The 22,333-nt window shown below is 36.1% G+C and overlaps 1 protein-coding gene across 6 annotated transcripts in view; it reads right to left on the reverse strand.

The window, feature by feature from the left end:
- Positions 1-22,333, reverse strand: part of CNTN5 (contactin 5) — a 608,827-nt gene that overhangs the window by 544,852 nt on the left and 41,642 nt on the right. Inside the window, exon 2 of one of the 6 annotated variants that reach the window (XM_054269696.1) lies at positions 19,141-19,241. The exons of the other annotated variants lie outside the window; for them this stretch is intronic. The gene's annotated coding sequence lies outside the window, so the exon portion shown is untranslated. The remainder of the gene's footprint in view (positions 1-19,140; positions 19,242-22,333) is intronic. 6 annotated transcript variants of the gene reach the window in all.

Below are 22,333 nucleotides of genomic sequence, written 5' to 3' on the forward strand. Positions count from 1 at the left end.
ATATATATGCGCATATTTGGGTGGGTGCATCTTCAGAGATGTGGCTTTTATATAGCTAGCCTGAAGCACTTCAGTGGAACATCTCTTTCACTTCCTAAAGCCCTAGAGGCTTTAAAGGTTTCCTAAATTAGACAGCCAAAATCATTAATCTCCTTAGAAAAATTTGGCAAACCACTGAATTCCTATTGACACAAGAACTAGGAGGTAGCAGACTCAATTAACAAAACCATTTCTCTCCTCTGATGGCTTTGCTCTTTCTCTCTGAAATCACTAGGGGAACACAGAATTTATTGCAGTCACAGAGAAGGAACTAATGTTTCAGGATAGGAACAAACAGGTATTGATAAAATAAGGACTGAGTCAAGCCTGAGTCCACACGGGAAGTTATCCTGCTTGCAGGTTTGGGTGAGCTGCAGTTCTGCTCCTGATCCTGACACCGATAATCCAAAGCTAAGCAAGGCTAGCCCTGGGTGCAGCACTCAGGGCACCCAGACCCAGCAGTGAGAGAAGAGAGGTTCATGTCCTCACTTGCTCCAAGCCATATCTCTGCTGGGGTAGGAGGGGGTCACTAAAAGAAGCAAGGTCTTACAAGGGAGTGTGATGCCAATTAACTGAGATGAGACCGTGGGGTCTCACCTCTGACTTTCTGTACCTTTAAGGTACAGCAGACAGCTGGATTAGTAATGGCTTTGTTAATTACTTTATGGAGAAGCAAATCAATGATTCTCATGTTCCTGTTGTTCACCAGATATTTTAAAAAGATGCCCCCAAATAAAATAAGAGATCCTAACTTTGTAGGTTTTAGGGAATGATTGGACAAGAAAAACACAATTTGGTTTCCACAGACACATTCCGGGCATTTTTCACTCACAGTACAGCTGATTTTCACACCTATTTACTGGCAAACTGTGCTCTGCAAATAATCCCAGCAGGACAAGTAAGCTCCTATTTACTCTGCAAAAGCAAGGATGGCTGTGTTGGACCATTTTCATTCCATCACATCACCAGTTTTATGGTCTATCACCTTCACAGCATTTTGCTTTCACACTATACCTCACTATCTCAAACAAAACTTGAAAAAATACTTAAGCCCTGGGACTCAATAAGGTTTCTATCCTATTTGACACATCATTAAATCAGGTAGACTGTTGTCTAATGGGTGTTTTCTCAAGACATATTTTCTTCACAAGTTCCTTGTCTTCAACTCTTAAGCCCACCAATGATTGAAGCATATTTAGCCATACTTTGTATAGTGTACCTTTCTAAATCAAATAATTGGATGAGAGAATAAATAAATGTAATGGAACAAAAAAAATGCTGAAAAGAAAATTATTGAAAAATATTGAAAAGTTAATTGAAACCTATTTTTTTGCTAGAAAGAAACCTCATATGAATGCTTGTCCTAACTCACTCACTTTTCCTTGGTTATTTTTCCTTTGTCTGTTACTTTCGTTTACCAAAACGTCCCTGCAAATACTGGGGGATTAAATTCTGATTAAAATGTAGAGCCAATGAAGATGGGGTTAAGTTAGATTCACTGCCTTTCCCCTGCCTAAATCTATATAAACCAGAAGAGTAGCACTCCCTGTGAGGCAACTCTGCCATGCTTAGCTTATTTAAGACTGATTATGTTTTTCAAACACAAGGGCTTTACAAAGGTTTATCAAACTGAAAGAGAACTCTTCATTAGTATTAAGCTAGATATGGATTTTCTGTGTTGGTAGTAGTTTTTCTCCTCTCCCAGTCAGGATCTGGAGAACACAGAGTGCTGGTGGTGGGCAACACAGCTATGACCTCCATGTCATCTCTGCTTTATAATGGCAATGCAAAGCATCACCCTGTCCCTGTACAAATTAACAGATGTAAAGTTAGCTACCAGAGAGTTTTCTTTAATGAAGTAGAGTATGTCATATTTTAATCAACAAAAATTAATAAAAATCAAGATAAAGTTGACAGAATTCAAAATTAGGCAGTGTACTCTCATTGCAATCTGTGCATAATCAAAATCCCTTAAATACTTCTCTGACACATGGAAACTAATACTCACAACAAAAATGTTCAAATAAAGAAGACTAATATTTGATTCAGAGTTCTATTGAACTTTCTTGTGTGTTTTTTTACACAAGTTCCCATGCTTTTAAAAGCAAACCTGAATTTCTGAAGCTGCTCAGAAGTAGTTTCTTCCTGATTTGTGATTAAGCTTCATCTCCATATTCATTGGACTGTGAGATAAAAGATTTTCAGCACCTCAGAAAATTAAGCTATGCATTTCAGCATGTATATAATATCAAATATTAGATAATCAATTAGGAAAATATATCCATATCTCTTTTTGTATAATGGTGTCTGTATGTCATGGGTGTAAGGTATTTTTGAGCATCTGTATGTAATCAGCTTTTCCACCTGCAAATTGGGGATAATTATTCTTTCTTTGCAAGTATCATGAGGTTTAGCTTAATAATTTCTGGCAATTGGTGTGAGATGCTCTTAATGAATAACTACATATTGTAAGTGGTAAGGTTAATTACCCCACTATGACAGAATTCAATCACTAGTAAATCCTTTTTATTGGATAATGAGGTAATCTTAATTTTTTTGATTTCACTAAAGTAGTCACATTGCTACCATATGTTGGAAATCTATGAGACTACAGTATAGATCACAGAATGTCCCTGTGAAGACTCCAAAGGACTGAAAGGAACCATAACTAAGTTTTAATTTTTATTTTTTTGTTGTTTTTGTTATGTTTCAATTTAAAACAATAATGTTACTCTAGAAGATAATTTATTATCCTAACTAGGGCATAGAATAAGCCCATGACTCTCCTCATGAAGTGCTGGTTTAATGTTGAATAATTAATGAAGTGCTATCTTGAAATAATAAAACAAATAAAAGTGATTTTATACCCACAAACTTTATACTTAATTACAACAGCATTTTGTCCATTGGAATGATTAAGATTCAGAATTTGCCAATTTTGGGTTTGACTACATTAAGCATCACATTTGTCAGTGATTTTTAAGTAGACACGTAAGGACAGATATTTAACTTAGTATCTGAGGAAGTCAGCAAACCAGCACTGATTTGTGAGGCCAAAAACCTTTATACCTGAGTGTGTACATCTCTCCTATACAGGCAATATAAGGGCAGTTGTCTTTTATTCAAAATTCAATTTATTTATTCTACCACTCTCTGTTAATGACATGAAACATGCAACAGAATTGAGTGGTGTTTGTGGACAGCTGGATAAGCAAGCCTCTTCCAAGAGTGGAACACATACTTTCACAACATAGGAAATTCAAGCTTTCACACCATTAGTGGAGTTTTAGACCATATGCTGCTGAGCTCAAAGGTAGCCAGGATGAGCTTTCTGTGTCAAACTCATTATCTCTCAAAACAAATGTAGTCTCATGCTTTGTGAAAACAGGAGATGAAAGTCTCAGCTTTCAGTCAAAGTCTGGTTTGTTCATAATTAGGACCCATAACAGTGCAGAACACTGTCTTTTTTTTATCAGCTTTTTTTCCTATTGTATCAAGGATCTTTCAAGTTCCTCTCCCATTCTTGACATTTTATTGCCAGCAGTTACATGTGTACAGCTGTTTTAAAAGGAAGGAGAAATGTCACTGGGAGGTGGTTACTTTTATCTGATTTGATTATATATTTTAATTTCTCCCTGCATTTTCTCAGCATAAAATAGTTAGTTACAAATTAATAAAAATTTTAGATTTGCACTGTTAATTGAATGTTTTTATAGGCAAATACAATGACCTAGGAAATGGAGAAGGATTCTTCACTTCCAAAACCAGGCATTTCTTCCTCTGCAACTCTCCTTTTGCTTTCTACTCGATAACTTGTGTTTCTTGTTTATTGAGTCTGATCCTCCCTATGTTTCTTTGTATTAGTTTTCTCTCTTGCTTTTATTAATTGCACTATATTAACTTCACAGCTAGGGTCAGTTCCACCTCAGAAGGCCAGGGACGAGCCTATCTCTGCAAACAGCATTCCCCATAGGAACCATAAGCAGTTTTCAAGACTGTGATGTTTGTGTACAGAACTGAACAGCCAAATATTCCTTCCTGATAAATTCATGAGTTTTCTCTTTTCTTAATATAGCTGTTCTAATTCAGACTGCCATCCTTAACAGTGTAAGTCATCATTAATCACAGAAATAGGAATTTTCTCATACTATGACTAAGTGGGCAAGCATAATCTTCTCAGGATTTTGTCAGATAATTTTACTGTTTTGATAGCCCTGAAACTTTATAGAGCACTTTAAACTGTATTAAAAAATGATTTAACGAGACATAAACTTCTAAGTATCTGAGCCATCAAAGAAAGCAAGTCTTAGGAGCTGAAGTAGTTCAGTATTGTAAGAGCAGAATGATATATAATTAACTTCATATTCTGTGTCATACCATTCCTTCACAGGAAGCCTGGGACAGAGAATTGAATTTGACCTTCACAGACTCAGTCAAGGACCTGATGCCACTTGCTGGACATCTTCTAAATAAACATTTCTTTAATCCAGTCCAGACCATGTCCAGCATTTGCCAAGATTCTCAATTTCATGCATAAGCAAATTCTATGCTAAGCATGTATGGGCCAACTCCTTATGGTTAGCAGAGTCTGTGTAATTCTGTGTGAAAAGAGATTTTAAAGCATATTGGCTTTTTTGTTCTTTAGAGGTATGGCGGTGAATAATTTAATTTGTGAATATAAATGGAGGTGAGTGTTTGTCAAGGTTGTGTTTAACCAAGGTTGGATAATCTCCTCAAGTTTTTACTGTAATCAGTAGAAGGAGAAGCTCCTCCGGAGGATGTCAAAATAGGCACTTTTCTCTGTGCTAAGCCTGCAAGGGGCCAGGGAAGGTTAGGTTTGCAAGGACATAGTAAATCTCATGAACAATTAAGACTAACTCTATGGTGAACTCTAAAATGCCAAGACAGAGCTCTTCTCCTTGTCCATTATTTAACTAGTGCAGTAGCAGAATTCTAAAGAAAGAGGGATGGATACAACTATAGCTATACTGCAACACAAATTCCTTTGTCCAAATCCAAACCTAAGCCTGATGTGAAGCCTCCCATGATGCAGGATGCCTTTACATTTTTATAAAAGTGGTCTCTCTGGAATTCAGAGAATGGTTTCTGCCTAAAAATTGCATATATTATATATGTATATATAATGTCTGTGTGTGTGTGATGCTTTTTTAACAAGCTTTTCTGTTTTTCTTGAATTCAACACCCAAAACAGGAAAAAGAAATTACCATTTCACCATGTGCATTTCCCATCTCCCATGAATCCTAAGCAATCAGACCTCCTGACAGAAACTCATGTTGAAAAGTAAAAGGAACAAATGATTTTGTTTTGGTGTTTGCTAGAGTCCTCCATTGCAAATGCAGTATGTAAGGCAAAGTTAGTGATATCAGGCTCTTAATATACTTCAGTTCATAACTGAAACATAAAAAAAGACATTTTTTATACAATAACCAGTAAAACTTATCAGAGAAGGAGAGGGCTGTGCATGATTCCAGCAAAGTAAAGGAGAGAGATGTTCTGTGCAAAAGAGGGACACATAATCTGCAGTGATTTCTGGAATCACTGTTTAAGAGTGAGCTGGAGTCACAGACTGGTGCTGGTGCAGTAAAGGACTGTGGCACTTGCTGTCTGCCTCCTGCCCAGTGGCATCTCAGCTCATGCCACCCAAGAGATGAAACAGCAGAACACTCCCAGGGCTGGTGTCAGGAGTCATGGCCAAAGATGCTTGCAAACGTGCCTGGAAGTGCTCATCTGATCGCAACAGCAGCTTCCTCAGTTCCTGCTTCACACTCAGGTTCCTTGGATGGAAAAGGATGACCTAAGCAGAGGTTGTCCTGGTTGCTATGAGTCTGGAAATCTGCGAAGTGTGTTGCAAAAGTGAGGAATCAAGTGTGTCTTGTTGGCTGGATCAGATCATGTAACAGTGAATCCTCTCTAGCAGTGAGAAGACTGGCAACGTCTGGTGAAAGTTGTCTCTAATACCTCAGACCTAATAATTTAAATTCATATATGAAAGGGATCTCTGGTAATCTCCTGATCCAACCCTTCCACTCAGAGAAGCACTAGCCTCAAGGTTTGAGCAGTTTTCTCAGAGTTACAAACTCTTGAGTGTCAAACATGCACCATTTACAATTCATTCCACAGACAGAATGACTCTAGTAGAGATCTTTGTTCAAGAGTCTCATTTCAGCCATCCATTCTTTGTATAGAAGTATATCTGCTTGAAGATCTAGCTTTTCAATCAATAAAGCAAAGAATTTTCTTGCTTCAAACTAGTAATTACAACCTTTCCACTACATAGATAAATATTTCAGAAGTTTTCTTTTACTTTTTAAAACTATTTTACAGAAGCCCACCGTGTGACTAGTAAAAGAAAGGTAAAATTAACAAGGCTTTAAATAACATGGAGTGATCCTTAATCTATGGTTCACAAAAGTAGTTATCCTAACTGTGCTTGGATGATCAAGGCAGCTTTATATGTAGGATTTGGATAGTGAAAGGTAGGGAACAGGGTCACCACTTTGTCAGCATACTTCACTTGGTTTACATAAATTACATAAGCTTTACAGCTTCAACTTTATAATTTTAGAAACTGATAAAATCAATAAAAAGTTAATTAGTTTTCTCCAAAAATCTCAGCTTTCTAAGTAATTGTACAGTGAGTGTCTTTAAACATAGAACATTAGGTAGAAAGATTACTCTCTACCTGTCATAGAATCTCTTAAAAGCTTTGATCTAAAAGATCTTTGATTTTAAGGTTAGGGGAAAAAAAAAAAGTTTGCAATGAAATGGTACCATTTTACGATCTCTGACACAAAACTGTTGTTTCATAGAGGATTTGTGTAGAAAAGAAAAATGCTTTAAAATGCCATCACTAACTGGCTTCTGAAAGAACATATATTTCAGGTTTGAACAACAAAATTGTTTTTCCACATATAAACATTCATTTAGGTCCCACTCCCACACAGAACTGACTCCTCCAATAAAGAGTATGACTCACACAATTGCTGGTGAAAGATATTGACTTTTCTTTCCAGAACAAACATCAGACAAGCATCAGAAACTACAAAGTTATTAACTAAGATATATCACAAACTAGCATCCACAGACCTCAGAAAAGCTTCAGTTCAGTTGTTACTGAGCTCTTCACATCCTTTCTGAATGCAATACTGGGTTTTCTGTTGTTTTTTTTTAAATTATAGTAAACCCATTAATGTCATTTGCTACCTCAAAAGTTGCATTTTAAATATCCAGTATTGACTCATCTAAAATCTGAATTTATCAGTTAAAGGAAAATGAGGCAAAAGCCATAAAATCTCTTTTTTTCTTAGGTAACTTCCAGAAACCTTTCTCTTACTTTTATTCTCTATCATAGTTTCTGAGACAAGAGTCTCTCTAGTGCTAATAGCTTTCATTCCCTGTATCACAGATATGTCCTTCCCTTTTCCCACACTATTCTTCTCACCAGCTTTTCAAGAAGATACCTAGTCTTGAGCCTACCCCCAAAAGACCAAGATGTTGAGATACCTCTTCGTATTCTCATAACATCTTGACTCATATCCTCTGATTTAGTCTGCTCTCACTCTGTCACAAATATTTGTATTGAAAGAACCAGCATCAAAAGCAGCATGACCAGCAGATCACAGAAGGTGACTATTCTTGCGAGACCCTATTTGTACAGCCTGGAGAAGAGAAGGCTCCAGAGAGACCTTATGGCACTTTCCAGTACCTAAAGGGAGCTACAAGAGGGCTGGAGAAGGACTTTTGACAAGAGTATGCAGTGATAAGAGAAGGGGGAATGGCTTTAAACTGAAAGATGGCAAGCTGAGATTAGATGGCAGGGAAAAAAATCTTTACTGTGACAGCAGTGAGGCATTTGCACAGGTTTCCCAGAAAAGCTTCCCCATTTCTGGAAGTGTTCAAGACCAGGCTGGATGATGAAACTGGTCTACTGAAAGGTGGCCCTGCCCATGGAAAGGGGGTTGGAACCAGATGATTTTTAGGGTCCCTTCCAACCCAAACCATTCTATGATACTATGATTTCTGTAATTGATCTCATACATAATTAATCAGGAAAGTGTGCATATCAAAGGGGTCTTTTTGCTTGTTAGGTACCAAAACTGATAAATTAGTGTTCAGTTGTAAGTGTTCGGGCAATGTTTCAGAGTAGGAAGATATGTAGTTATGCACAGTCACTTAACTGTATTTCCAGGAAAAACATTCCTAGAATGGTGCATTTGTGCTACAAACGAGTGAATTCATGCATGTGTCAGTGCTGGTACTCTCATAGCCAGCCAGATCTGTATTTTTACTGCCAAATGGGAAAAACATGTACAGAGATTTCCAGGCATGTAGAAACCCAGTCACAGGTGCTCTTAGGACTAGGAGTGTCACAGCTGTTAGTCTGTCAGGGGCAAGGTCTGTTAATGAAACTGAATTGCTTGCTTATGGCAAATAAGCCTTGCATGTGAATAAACTGACTGTGGTACAACAGTGGCTGAAAACCAACAATATGACAGAAAAAATGTTGGATATAAAACACTGACCTGGGGGACTCAGATGCAGAGTTATGCCTAATTAACGTGAGTAGAGTCAAACACAATTCAAACAACAGCATCTGTTAGAAAACAAAGCCACTGAAAAAGCATTTGGTTTTATGCTGAGTTTTAGGAATCATTCACTTCAGGCAGGTTAACTGTGTTTATTGTGTAACTCCCAGGCATTTTTCCATGCTTTGATAATAGCAAGGCATCTATGGGGCACTTAAACAGAGAATGCCTTGAAACAAAGGCATTTAAGTCCTTCCTGGAGAGCCAGCTGTGGTTATTCCTGAGTTTTTATCACAGAAGCTGAGATCAGAATAGGAAAAAGTCATATTTCCCCTGAATCCTGCTGCCTCTTTTTTTTTTTTTTTTGCTAAGAATTCTTTCATCTAAAATGGGAAAAGAACTGCGGTATCACAGTACATCTAACTGAGAGAATTATAAAGTTCAAGTCATGCTTTGAAACTCCCACATTGGTGGTAGGAAATTCACCGCTCAGATTTTCATTCTCCTTTCTTTTACAATATTTTTTTCCTTTCTCACAGGTACATTGATGCCAACTCCTGCAAGTCAGATATCAGTCTCATAGCATGTAAGTCACTGACTCCCTGAGGCACAGTGGAGTCTCCCCTTTGGCTTCAGCGAGCTCCCAAACAAGTAAGAAACTTCCTCTTTGTGCCAGTTTCCTCTATTGAGGAATTAAAAAACAACGCAGGAGAGAGAGAGAAGAGGCAGGGAACATGTGATGCTTTCCATCTGCACTCTTCTCACTGCATTATTTATACTAATCTGAAAAATTTAAATAAGTAGTATTGCCCCCCTTTTATTTCTCTGTGATTGATGCTCAAGAACACTGCAGAAGCATATTTAACAACACTGAGTTATTAGATTTGCTTCTACAAATCTGAATGATTGTATGTACTTAGATCCTAATTAACTCTTCATCCCTGGTTATGTAACTAGAAAGTGCCAGAAGACTACACTTGCTATGTTACAGGAAAACCAAGTAAAAATATTGTGGAACTCATACAGCAAATAATTTTTAGTCTCAATCATTGGTCTGAATAGAAGAATATCTTCAAACAAAACAAAACAGAAAAGCAGGGAAAGCTCATTACACCTTCCTAGGACACGGATGTGTTATTTACATGTAAAACTGTGTGATTTTGTAGCAAAATTTTTTTTTTCAAAGACATTAAAAAAGTACAACTTTTTCCTTCTTGTTTTTATTAAATAAGGTATTTTTTTCTTTCCTCTCTGTTAGTCATAGAATTGGTCACAGATCTCCAACACAGATGTCCAATATTACATGCAAAACAATATAAATAAAGACACTCAAAAAGAAAATCTTAAAAGCAGAATTGTTTAGAACTATCATGTACTGAACAAAGGAGAATGAAGGACTGATATGAGGTTTTCTTTATGATTTTTTTGTCCTGTTTGTTTTAAATGCAGTTTGAGGTTTTGGTCACTTTTCTTTCTCCTCTTTTTACAAAACTTCAAAGTAATTTTGATTGCTGAATGTGATTATTCTCATCTGTCATTATTAAGCAGTGTTTCACACTGCATTTTTCTCAGCAGTCTTTCCTCTCTTCTAGTTTGAGAAGACATCTGGAGCAAAAGTTCGAATATATTTGTATCATCCGCTTAATAAATATCCTAAGTCCCAGTGTTATAGGACCTGCAGAAAATCTAGACTCTAGTGATGTCATTTGCTTACCGAAGTGTTGGCAGCACTTGGGTACACAAGACACAACCACCAGACTACACACAGTTAAAGGTATCAGCAGCTGTGGGAGAAGCTTCTACATGCAAGAAACACAGAGTCTGTGGAATTTATGATTCACTAATTCAACATTACTTCAATAATTAACTCAGTTAACTGAAATATCACAAGCTCGTTGGAGAAAATAGAAACCATGTTCCTTACACAGCAATTAACCCATGGAATTATTTCTTTCAGCTATGAGATATCTTTTCTGTGCTGGAAGATCTGAAGAGTATTCAGGACAGGAGAAAGCTCTGTTGACTTTTCCTCTGAAAAGGAACACTTTCAGAGGAGCTCTCTTACAATCCCTTGTAAGAGAGCTACAAAATCTTTGAGTGTTGTCCCGTTAGCTATAGGTTATACATGATAGGAGATTTACAGAGGGTAAAAACACCTGCTAAATCAGACTAACGTAGCAAGATTGTAAACCTCCAGATCTGAGTTAGTTTTCATCTGAGAAAATGAGACTCCTGACCTTAAGATTAATTTTCATCCCAGCTCTGTAAAATTCTAACACTTTGGGTTTTTTCCTGAAATTGTAATTCTAAATAAATTTTCTTCAAAAGAAATTTTGATAAGATACTTTTAAGCATTTCATAGTCCTATGAATCAAAATGAAGAAATTGTCCTGCTAAGTTTCATTTAAGATCAGGTTTAATAATAAGCTATATTTTGAGTATCACACTGCTAAAAGAAATATCTCTTCTGATGTTTCCAATATCCTACTTTTCATCTTTTCTAATACATACAGAGTTTTATTTCTCATGAAATGGTATTGAAGTTGTATTTCTGTCAGCAGGAGCTCTACAACATGCTCTTGAGAGATACAGAATTTCTGCTGGCCATATGGAATAAAAGAAAACAACACAGAAATATTGGAAAACACCCCAAAACTGCAAGTGATTCACAGTTTTTATAAGGCAGAGTACTGATAAGAAAATTCCATTTTAAAATTTTTGATGTTCCAAAATTAAATACTTTACACAAATTAAAAAATGAAATGTTCCTAGGCCTAACTGACCAGCAGATGACATTTTGATTTTTCTTGGACTTTCTTCCTCATTAACAATCTGAATTTGAAAAAACTGCAGCTTCCTTTGGGTAAACAAACAAGCAAAAAGAAAACAAAAATCTGTTTGTGATATTCAATTCCTCGCTAGTTACCTTGGTAGCATTTTACATCCATTTTCTGTGAACTAGCACAGGCTGGTAGAGGAGTGTATGTGAGTATACAACAATCTAGCTCTATTAATAAGCACATAAATTTAAGTAGGAATGCCAAGGAGCAATCTTCATTTTTTCAACAGGCTATTATATAGTGGAAATGTGTTTTCTAGCTGTTGTGCCTGTCTAGACTGCTATCAGCAGCTTGTATTTGTTATGAAAGCCTGCAGCTGGTCCATGCAAAGTTTGCTGTTTTGCAGCCCATCTGCTCAGAAGAGATCTGTAACACTGCCCAATTTGGAGTAACACTCCCTTATCATTGCTGCTGTAGTTCCTAAATAAAAATCTGAAATAATGACGATTGCTTTCTACTTTAGATCCCAGTGCATTTTCTCCTGTCCAGGCAAATGGATATCTGGCAGGTGAAAACAGAGACCACTGAGAATCAAGCATAGCAGGCTGGGGAGTTGTATCCTTTTCTTTTGGTGGCTTGTTTGATCCCTGTAGTCTCACCAAAACTGTGATGCTCAATGTTCTTGGGAGATGAGAAGGTGGCAATGAAGATAAGTCAAGTGTGAACAAATGGATGAGTTAAACTCAGGAGACAAAAATAGAAGTCGGCGCTTGGAACTACACACGCTATACACAGCTAACGTGCTTCTTCCTGAGCAAGACCTGAACTTGATCTTTAGGCAAAATTACAGTAAACAAGCTCAGCACACTTTCTAGCAGTAGTCATTAGCTGTCCCATTAGTAAAAGTTCAAGAAAACCCACATTCACACAGTCCTTAATTTAAACTGACAGTAGAAATATTTTCAATTTTCTACCCACTATTTGATATTATGAAGGGAAAAGTTTGACTTTGGCTCATTATAAGTCATTTTGATATAAAAATGTTGCCCCTTTCTGAGTTACCCAAATAAGAAAACTGGTTTATATTGTTATAAATTTAGCTTGATGTTTTGGGATCTAAACTTACCCTTATTGATATCAACCACTACTGATTTAAAAATGCAGCAAGAAAGATCATTGAATTCATAAAATTCTTGTTAGTAATGAAAAAATTCTTTTTCAGGTGCAGGTTCAGTAATGTGGCTCTGCAGTGGACCACCTGCTCTTACTCAAAGTCCTGCAGTGCTGATAGAGCCAACAGAGATGGTGCTCTATGGATCAGGAGGAATGGGCAGCGTCCCTTAGCAGAGTATGACACAGATCATTATTGGCTACTTTATGTGCCACTGCGGCTTTCTCCTTGGTTTTCTCTTTTGCATGCTTAGCTGTGACTGCAAGCACCTGCTTCTGATTTCTTGTTCCTGTTATAATTTGGTTTCTGCTATAAACCTCTCTTGCTTCTGATCACATTTCTACACAGATTCTTAGCCTGGGAAAACTCTTGAGCTTCTCTGTCTCATGACTGTGAATCCCTGTCTCCAATTCTGCTTTTAGCCTTATAATCATCAGGACTAGTCATACAGGTTTCTAGCATGATGAACCTGATATAAACAGGTTGTGGTGTACAATTTTAAATCAGGAGAAGAAACCAGATCAACAACAGCAACAACAACAAAAAAAAAAAAAAAAAAAAAAAAAAAACCCCACCAAAAAACAACAACAATAACAAAAAAAACCAAAAAAAAACAAAAAAAAAAAAAACCAAGAGATTTCAATTCCACAAATATACTATATACTAGCAATTGAATTATTTTATGCTTGTAAACTCAGAATTCATGAAATTTTAAATTGGAAAAAAAGCCCTCATGAACTATGTACTGGTTGATACAGAACTTAAACTAAGGTATCATTAGGCCCTTTCTAAGATCAATCCAGTTTCCATGGCAAATATGTGCATTATTTTCTTAAGGATTGTATTTATAGAACAGATGGTCTATCTACATAGCATAGAATCTGACCTGGGTAAACTCTGCTCTCACATATGGTTTTTCTGGGGCCTTGTTGATGTAACCATCAGGGCTTTCTGCATGTGTACATTTTCAAAGTGTCTGAGAAAGAGCAAAAGATGAATTGTGACCCACAAAAATATTTCTTCTATAGCATGAAGCTAAATATGTATTTCGTGCCCTAGAGCAAGATAGGAGGTTATGCAAAATATATGAAAATTTGTGTGCAGTGTGAGTAGCATTTAACTGTGTTGGAAGATCAATGCATCAAGCATGTCTAACAGCAGAAACATATGGAATGGTTCCTTAGAAAAGAAAATAGCTGTAGTCAGCAAACCTTAGCAAAAACAGAACAGGGAAGACAGCTGGCCTTCTTTCTGCTGCTTTGATTTACATTCATTGAAGGAAATAAAAGGGGGAAAAAAGACACACCCTCCTCTCTTTAAATGGAAGAACTTATGTTTTTTCTGCCTTTTGCTACTCTGTAGAAAAGGAATAAAGGAAGGGAAGGCATCTCAAAGACTTTCCTGTAATTTACATGCCCTACACATGCAGTATCTGACCTTTAATTTGGCTAGATGTGCATTGATTAGGACTGAATCTCATTAAGACACAATCTACTGGGGGTGGTGCAAGAGAAAATATAATATTGATTAAAAAATAAAATAATCCTCCTCTCTCTCTCACCTTCCTGACTGCCTTAGTTCATAATTAGCCTTCTCATCTAGCTATCCTCCTACATGTTATGTAGCTGTCAGTCTGACAGGAAGCCAGATCATAAGAATGTAATTAGAAATTTCAAATTAGCAGTCAAGCACAGACATGGGATGGATGAACCTGCATCATGCCCAGTATGTCATTTGACTGAAGTGTGATTGCAATAATGTATTAAAGATTTTATTTCAACATAAAAATATGAATGCATTTATGCTTATGCTACAGTTTAGGAATTGCATCACATTTTCCTTACACAGGTTGACCATGAGAATCAGCTGATATGCAACAGCACAGATAAGGTCATTTATGCCCAAAAATGTAAGACTGAAAGGATTATTTCTTTTCGCTGTAGGGATACTTAACAGAGAAAGCATTAAAAGGTGAACTTGGCCAAAACTCTTTCTGTGTTAGAACTGTAGAAAGGAATTGAATCAGAAAGAACAGCATTTACCTTTCCCTTCCTTTTCATGATCTTTTAGAAAGGTACAGTACCATGATAAAGGTTCAGAAGAAATGAGACAATACCAGGCTATTCCCAAACTAAGTCCAGGCTTTCTAAAAAGTGACTGCAGCACTGACAGTGTTTAAATGAAATTAGATTAGCTTTGCTCAAGTTTTATTTGAGACTAGCAGCATCTGTTTTGGGATTTACAAGATTTTCTAGTTCTAATATAATAATTATCATTGTGTTTATTCTGGTTCTAACTTAATTGTTGGCAATTTTTTGGGGGGAGGGTTCTTCATGGAAAAAAACCCCAAAAAACAAACAAGCAGCAGATTTGTGTATTACCAAGGTAATTTTCTTTCTGGTAGAAGAATTAATTTGAGCTGACCTATTAAAAACAATGCTGGTTTACTGTTTGGACCCTTCATAATGATCAGTCACTGAGAAATGAGCCCAGAAAGCCACAGTAAGCAACTTCAGCTGGCGTGTACCACCACTGAGTCACTGAAGTGATGCTCTTCTGCTCTCTGCCAAGGTCTGGCTAAAGCTCAATGTTCAATAAGTTTTATTTCTATTGACCATTTAAGAGATTGCTGTGTTTCTGTGTTCATAACCCAGAGTTTCAAAGGAGTTGTTCAGTGTTATGTGGTCTTCCTAAAAGGTTTTAATCAAAGCCAGCAGCTCACCTTGGTTCATTCAGTAAAAGAGAAACAGCAATCCAACTTTGAGGAAAAGGTACTGGAGAAAAATCAGAAACTAAACAGATAGAGTCTGGGAGAGGAAATATGAGTTTCAGAGCTTCCACTGTGGCTTACACATTGCCCTGTGAAAAAAGAGGAATAAACCTCTTCACAAAGAACTTTCAGAAATGTAGTTTTTTCTCCCCATCCTCAGTTCTTATACTGTGGGGACTTCTGAAGTCAGGAAAATGTAAACCCAAATAAAATTTTAGTAAAGAAAAGAAATCATGGAAAAGCAAGATCTTACTATTACTTGATTAATAAATTGTGATACATAGATTGAGAAGGAGTAGTAAATTTAAAGGTTTTTAGAGGAACACAACGAATGTATTACTTGGAGTTTCATTTTACCTGGTCTGGTAATAAAACACACTGTTCTACCCATATCTAACTGAAATTCTGTTCAGATATTTGCAGTCATTACTCTGTTTTAAGCTTGTTTTCAAAAATACTTGAACTGATGTATGGCATTCTTTTAATTTAAATCAAAGAGGGCATTTCCTCTTTTACATTTTCCCCCATCACCACGAGGGGGTTCAGGAGTTCTTTTGTCGTCTGTGTGGCATTTTAAGAGAAGAGCCTTGCCCCTAGGGTTTCTACTCCTACCTTGTACTGCAGACCATTTATTCAGATCCAGGCATTTAGAAGAGAGAGCAGCTCTGGATCTGAGGGTGCTACTTCCAGACCTTTTCTCTTCCTTTAGTCAGAATTGCTGTGTTTTTCTTAAAATTGTGGTAAAGAGAGACATCAGTTAGGATCTCCTTTGACAAGTATATAAAATCCACTGTTAAATTCACATGAAAAAGTTCCTATAGATCATTCTATGCTTCAATTAACAATGTTGTTAGCATGTCATTAGAATAGCATTTTAAATTTTGAGGTTAGTGCATAACTTTCTTTATAGAAATTAGCAAAGAATAAAAAAAAAACCTTATAGTTTCTTTTCCTTCTACTCTCATTTAGATCCAGAAAAACTGGAACACCAACTTTGGCAGGTATGAACAGAGAACAGTACACAACATTGCAAATACTTTCTGGGAAAGTCCAATAGAAAAATATGCACTGGTAAGATCTCAGAACAGAAAAATATAGGTGAATATATTCTTAGTGCTGAGGAGATAATTAATAAAATAGTTATTTGGTTTCTATGCAAAATGTGACACAAATACCAAAAAGATATGAAAAAGTCAACTTTTGTATGTCATAGTTTAATGTTGAGAATGAGAGTTAAAAAAGTAGAAATTCCACTTCTCTCAAGGAGCATAAGCATTAAATTTAGTAAGCGGAAACATTACCCTAAGGAGAGATTGAAATTCCAAAATGAGTTACATATCAAACACAAACTAATGCCTTATGCTAGAGTTTTTTTGAGAAGAAGCAGAAAAAAAAAAAGAACGCCAACATCAAAGAAAGGAGAAAAATGCTGATCTTAACACACAAGTTTAATTATTTTTGAATATTATATTCACAGTTTGCAGGACCTGCCAAAACAGGAAAATCCTCTCTGTCTTAATCTTGGGTTTTTTTGTTTGTTTCTTTTTATGAGGTTTTTAAAAGTGTTACACAGAGTTCCTATTTATTGTATGCAGTAATTTAAAATCAAACATGTTTCCATATTCAGAAATGCTGATAGGCTTAGACCTTTTACAAGAAAGGGTAAGATAGACAATATGAGATTTTGGTAGTTAAATTGTTTCAAGAAAGTGTGTGTGCTAGTCAAATAACTTGATCTCTGGTTCAGTCTACTATTCTAAATATAGACATATATATATACTTATCCATAGATATATAGGAATGAAAATGCAAATTTGGTATTTCTGGCACTAGCTAGGGTTTACACAGGATACCTCCTCACAGACTTAATTACGATCTCTAGTAATTTGTCAGCTTTTCAAACCTTTTAATTTAAAATTGTTTAGATGCCAGCATCCTAGGTGACTGATGTAGATTTACTGCTGTCTGAAACATCAATAGTAGCAGCTCCTATTTTTGCAGATCTGATATCCTGCATCTCTGTGGCTCCCTGGACACGCACTCTTTTTCTGATCAGCAGCATTTTCTGACTGCATGTCAGTATTTTCACCTTTGACCCTTTACCTTATTATCTGGAGTACCAACAACCAGAGAACACAGTGAACAGAGATGGCAAGGTGGGATCAGAAGAGAAGGTCTGATGCCCAGAGATTGTGTGTGGCACTGCCACAGCTGGTGAGACACTAGTGTATCACTGTCATATTTCCTGGAAAAATCCCCTTGCCCAGGATTCTTCTCCTGGGAAGCTGAGAAGACTTAGAGAAAAAGAAAACAATATTATCTCACTTCTCCTGTGTTTTGCTGCTTTGGAATGTGGTTTGGACATTGTTTACCAACAGGTGATTGTTAATTGGTTTTGTGTGAATTGTTTTTACTCATTGGCTAATTACAGCCCAGCTGTGTTGAGGCTCTGGAGAGAGTCACAAGTTTTTCAATAGTGTCTTTTAGCCTTCTATATTCTTTCTGTATTCTTTAGCATAGTTTAGTATAGCATTCTTGAATATAATATGCATCATAAAATAATAAATTAGCCTTCTAAGAACATGGAGTCAGAGTCATCATTCCTCCCTTCAACGGAAGTCTCAGAAAATGCCACACTAGTGCTGGACACTGCAGGGACAAATTTGCAGGGCCAGCTTGAATGAGAGCTCCTGACATATCCTCCCAGTTTCCAAAGCCTGGTGCAACTCCCTGAGACTGGGACATAAGCCACCTTCCTTGTAGGAGAGACACCAAGTCACCAGCTGAAGGGGGTATAGGAGGAGGTGAGCAAACTGTCCACCATCAAGAAGGGATGCACAGGGGATTGAGGGATCCTTTGGCAGAACTTGAACCCCATATTGTGTGTAAGGAGCAACAGGTAGAAGCTGGTCCTGAGCAAGTAGAGGATACAGGATGCCAGGAAGCAGAAAGCCAGAAGCTTGAAATATTGGTGACAAAAGGAAAAGCTCTTTCCCCATTGTGCAGCTGTGCATTGGCAGAGTAGATACAAAGTGCTGACAAAAGAAAAGGAGGAACAAGTTTTTTTCACATCACAGTAGGGAGATGTCTGAGCTTTGATCTGGATTTGGATCACATATTTTGAAAAACGCTCTTCCAACATGAAGTGTTCTAATTGTTCTATTGATTCTAATCAATGATTCTATGACACCAGTATCTTTGAAATTTTTGAACTGCAGTCACAGATCAATATCCAGAACAATTTGAAGGAAGTGTATCCTACAAGCTGGATTTGACTGACTGCAGCAGTGTCACCATTCCTGGAAAATCTGGACTTGGTGTTTCCATACTGCACTGCCCACTTTTCTTCCAGCAATTATCACATGACTTCATGCACAGAGCTAAGCATTCCAATCTCATTTGCTGATGTTTCAGGACACGTCACCACACCAACAACTATATTATGTCCTGCACCCGTTTTATGTTTAAGAACTATAAGCTTTCTGTCATTATAATAGTGCAAGGTTGGAGCAATAAACATGTTGTTTCTAATTTTTATTATAAATGCTTCTTTTTAATAGAACTAGTAGTTCTTTGCAAACAGTGCTCTGACTCTTCTTTCATTATGTGCCTTAAAACCAATTATAATTATTGGAATTATCTGTGCATCTTAAGTATCATGGCCTCAAATATTGATGTTCATTCAGATTCCATGAGGGACATCTAATAAGAAGGAACAATTCACCTTTTCTTTCACCTGTGGAATAGTCTAATTTTGGAATATGTTAATCTGAGTACATTAAATAGTAACCATGTCCCCATAATTAAAAATGAGTTTTTGCTTATTGCCATACCCGTGATTCTTTGAGAATTCCTCCACAGGAGGTATAGTAGCTTTTGTCTTTTCCCATCTGAAGCTGTACATCACATATCTCCAGAGAACTCCTTTGTGTTACTAGAAAATGAGAAGGAAAATAAAGACATCTGGTTTATAGGATCTGGGGTTTGCCAGTTGGCCTATGAATCATCTGTTTTGGGAATGAAATCAATCCATCTTTTTTGATACTCTAATAGTTTATACCTGTTCAAATACAGTCTTTAGAGAATTTAATCCTCATTTATTATGACAAAAATTCAGAATATACGTGAAAAAAATCAACTGCTTTAAGGAACTAAAACTTCTATTTTGATTTCATTATTCCTCTTTAGTTTATTTATCTATTTGCTAATATGTAAATATTTTGTAACTACCAAAATATGCATCCAGAACACTTTTTTTAAGAAAAATTGCATACAAACGAGCAAAAAAATGGAAATGAACAAGAATGTTGCAATGAGTGAAATTATTATTTTTTTTTGAACTTTCTGTAAAGTCATACATTTGCACAAAACATTTTTATTTCTCATAAGCTGTATTTTAAAACAGAATACTATTCAACTTCAGAATTTCAATTAACTAAAGTAGTAAATTTTTTAAGGTTTAAACATTTTAGTTAACTTTTTACTAAAAATCGAAATATTTGCGGATCATTTTTTGCCTGAAATAGACATTTCACGTGCTTTCAAAAAACACATATCCCTGCTACTGAAATTGGACCATTTGTATGGTAAACAACATATTTGCAAGAAAATGAACAGATTTTTATTTAAAGCAGCATATTTTTGGTAATTCCAATAGCTTTTATCCAGTCCCAATTATTTTTCAAAACCAATGCACTCCAATTTATATCAGGATTTTTTTATCATGTTATTAATTTTTCAGTCTAATATATTCAACTAAATCAGTAGATATCTTGTGTAGAAATAAATAATTTCACATCAAAACCACTGAAAGTTAATTTTACTGAGTTCCTTTTAGCAAAATCCTTAAGTTAAAAAAGTCAGATGAAGTTTTATCTGTCTTAGAGTTACATTATTTTCAGAAGACCTTTAGTCATTTAAATGAACCCATATTTACTAGTTGTAATAGTTATATTTATAGCGCTTAAAAATATACACTGAAGAGTGGAATGGGAAAGAACTATCTTATTTAATAACAAAAAACCCCCAAAAAACCCAAAAGAATGAAAGATTATTTAGTATTTTTTCCCATTTAATTGTAGAATTGTTAGATATCTTGAAATTAGCCATTAAAGTAAGCAGGTAACAAGCATAATTCAGCTTACACTGAGGGAGAGGCTGCAGTTTTCCAAGCAGCTACTTGGTTACTGCTGGCAGTAGTCTGAGTGTGTTGGTTTCTAAATCACAGACTAATGGTACAAGATAAATCAGATCCAAAGGGTCTTCTGAAGGTCTCCAGCCTGGATGGAGTCTGACTTCTTGCTCAGTACAGGGTCTCCCATGAGATCTGGTGAGATTTCTCTGGGCTTTGCTTTGAAACACCTGCAAGAACAAAGACACCACTACCTGACTGGCCAACCTGTGCTACTGCTCAGCTTCCCTTGCGGGGAAAAGTTTCTCCTTATAGGCTCAGAGTGCCTCTCACACGTCTGTTTATGTCCATTGTCCTTTATCCTCCTGGCCTGCACAGCTGAGAAGAGCCCAGCTTCATCTCCTCGATGATCAGTGATGTTTGTTTAGGAACTATTATGTCTATCCTGTGGAATCACCGCTCCAGACTGAAAAATTCTGTTTCCTCCAAGCCTCTCCTCACAGGGCAAGTGCTCAAAACCTCTAATTTTGGCTTGATTCTCTGCTCTCAGTCTCCTAAGTAAGCCTGCAAGAAGCTCACCCACTTTCCATATTGCACAGATTCAGATGCAAAGCTGGAACACTGAATGTATGTGGCTTCTACAAGCAATAGCTTTAAACCAGCCAAAATTATATAAAGAGCTCTCTGGGCAAGAGATGAGGAAGATTTAGAAAAAAAGAAAACAACGTTATTTAATGCCTGAAAGATTTAGATAAATAAAAGGAGTGTTTATGCACTACTCATTCAGCTCATTTACTCAGGTTTTCTAATTGACATACAGATTGATGTTTGACCATACAAAGATAATTCATTGTTAACATATTTTTTAATCTCTGTGCATGTTTTTACATTGCTGAAATAATTGTCTTTCCTCAGCTTTAATATGATCATCTGTTCTTCTTTCCTCTCTCTGACCTCCTCCTCCATTGCTTTTAATGTGTTCCCCTATTTTGCTTTGCACATTTTACAACAGGATCCTACTGTTTTCCTTTCCTGTTGAAAATCCCATATCTACTCTGACAATATTTCCTAATCTTCAGATTTTTGACATTGCTGCTCCAACCAGTCTCACATTTTGTTCTCTGCAGCACCTCTTTTGTAGCTATGTTTTTCACAGCTGGTATAAAATTTTGCTTTTATTTTTTATATTTTTATATAAAATATAAAAATATTTTATATTTTATAAAATATTTTTAATATATGTTTATTTTGTTCAGTTTGTGATATTTTTAATATATGTTTATTTTGTTCAGTTGTATTTAGCTGAAGACAAGGAAGGTAATATAAAATCAATCTCTACTCCTTTGCACACCTTTGTAAGATTATTACTAGCATCACTATTGCTAAACTAAGGAACTGCCATTGTGTGATTTCCTCTCTGTGTTTTAAATTTTATAGATGTATATTTTGCATTCAATAAGATGTATATTTGGCATTCAAGTATTGCAATCTTCCTATGACTTTGATATTTTTACCCTCAAAAATGTCTGTCCTTACTCCTTATAATTTATAATTTTCTTATTTTTTCCTGTAAACAGTTGAAGTAGTAGACTGCTGTAGGCTCCTTATGTACTCTATTCTAATTCTGATTCTAATTCTAATTAATCCTAATTCTGATTCTGATTCTAATTCTATTCACACCTTTTAGCTACCTTCTTCAAACTGTGAAAATAAAAATCTATTCATATTTTTAATCAGTTTTCTGCTGGTCATAGCTGTCTTTCCAAGCTATCCTTGTGTTGTTCTCTTGCATCTCTGGATTTTAAATTTATATGTCAATAGTAGTCTGTCAATGTAATTGCATTCCTGAAACACATTACATACCTACTTTATATATGAAAACAGAACTAAACTGA

Source organism: Melozone crissalis, unplaced genomic scaffold, assembly GCF_028551555.1.
Source record: "Melozone crissalis strain CALT ecotype California unplaced genomic scaffold, PUWL_Pcris_2 ptg000008l_1, whole genome shotgun sequence".
Taxonomy (NCBI): Eukaryota; Metazoa; Chordata; class Aves; order Passeriformes; family Passerellidae; genus Melozone; species Melozone crissalis.